The 1,845-nt window shown below is 48.0% G+C and overlaps 1 pseudogene; it reads right to left on the reverse strand.

Moving 5' to 3' along the window:
* Positions 1-376: 376 nt before the first annotated feature.
* Positions 377-1,382, reverse strand: LOC148119063 (small ribosomal subunit protein uS2 pseudogene; annotated as a pseudogene).
* Between the last annotated feature and the right edge of the window lie 463 nt (positions 1,383-1,845).

The raw sequence follows: 1,845 nt of genomic DNA on the forward strand, positions 1-1,845 counted from the left end.
GTATGGAGGATTACATTTACTGATTTTTGTATGTTGAACCATCCCTCGATTTGTGGATGAAACTTGGTTGATTGTGGTGGACGATCTTTTTATATGTTCTTGGTTTCAGCCTGCAAGTATTTTATTGAGTAATTTTACATCTATTTTCATGAGTCGTTATATAACTTGAGCACCAGCGTATGTAGCATGATAACTGGGCATTATTCCTTACCTTTTTGTTTGTTAACAATTTGAGGATTAATGTCTTAATTCTTCTTTGAGCATCAAGTAGAATTCTTTGCTAAATCCATCTGTCTTGGGCCTTTTTGCAGCATGATGTAGATGGGTCTTCTGTCTATGTGTTACTTTCATGGGTTAATATAGAAACTGTCTTGGCTTTTTTTTTGACAGCCTGTAGAAACTTTATTTTCCTTCCACCTTTTTTTCCTTTGCTTAGGACCACTCAGTGGTGGCTCCAACCCACTCGGTGTCCTGCGCTGTGGGAGCTGCTGACCAATCCTCAGTGGCTGGCTGGGCACTCCAGTCTTCAGTAGGGAACTGCTGTATGGGCACCGAGGGCACCTGCACACCCTCAGACCAGTCAGCCACCTCTGGCTGAGCAGCAGTTAACTCAGGAGCTGGTGCAGTCCATTCGCCCTGAAATTCCTCCTTGGTCACGGCCTTCTCAGCAGCAGCCTGTTCTTCCTTCTCAATCTCCTCTGGGTCTCTGTAGAAGTAAAGATCAGGCATAACCTCCCATGGGTGCTCCTGGGAGATAGTGCCACGCATGCGGAGTACTTCCTGGGCCAGCATCCACCACATCAGGCCCACTGAGTGAGCTCCCTTGTTGTTGCAGTGGATGGCAATGTCCAAGTAGCGCAGAGGTGAGTCTGTGTTACATAGGGCAATGGTGGGCAGGTTCACGTAAGACGCCTCTGTGAGGGACTGGTGGTCAGCCCTGGGATCGGTCACCACCAGAAGCCGTGGCTCCCTGAAGGCTGCCTGGATCTGGTTAGTGAAGGTCCCTGGGGTGAAGCGGCCAGCGATCAGAGTGGCTCCAGTGGCAGCAGCGAACTTCAGCACAGCTCGCTGCCCAGTGTTCCCGGAGGAGATGACGCTGACATCAGCAGGATTCTCAATGGCAACAATAGCCCGGGCTGCAAGCCACAGCTTCTCCCAGGTCCTCTTCAGATTGATGATATAGATGCCATCGCTTTTCCTTTTGTAGATGTACTGCTCCATCTGAGAGTCGAGGTTGGTGCCACCTAAGTGGGTTCCCGCAGCGAGGAATTTGAGGACATCCTCCTCCTTCATCTGCAGGACATCAAGGGCTCCGGACATTGTGTAAGTTTCCCTTTTAAGTTACGTCGGGAACCAAGAACAACGCCGTATGGACCCATCCCGGGGCAGCGCGGAAAGGCTGCCTTGGCTTTTTGATAGGGCAGAATTTAGATAGGTGGAGTAGACCTAACAGAATGCTGGGAGAAAGAAAGCAGAGTCACACAGATTCTGTGATTTCCCTTCCAGAAACAGACACTGGCTAGACTCATGCTGGTAAGCCATGACCTCGTTGTGGCTTACAGATTATTAGAAATGGGTTAGTCAAGATGTGAGAGTTAGCCAATAAGAGGCTAAAACTAATGGACCAGGCAGAGTTTAAATGAATACAGTTTCCGTGTTATTATTTCGGGGGTAAGTTAGCTGGGGTCCTGGCGGGAATTCAGCCTGGGGTCCCTATTTACAACAGCAGTACAGTCTTTTATTACCTGCTTCTGTTTCCCTAGAACTTGGAGTTCTAGTTTAATTGTTTATCTGAGTTTGATGTAACTTTGGTAAGTGGTATCTATTGAGAAAATTATCTGTTTC

The sequence above is a fragment of the Myodes glareolus genome, chromosome 18 (genome assembly GCF_982192425.1).
Source record: "Myodes glareolus chromosome 18, mMyoGla1.1, whole genome shotgun sequence".
Classification (NCBI taxonomy): Eukaryota; Metazoa; Chordata; class Mammalia; order Rodentia; family Cricetidae; genus Myodes; species Myodes glareolus.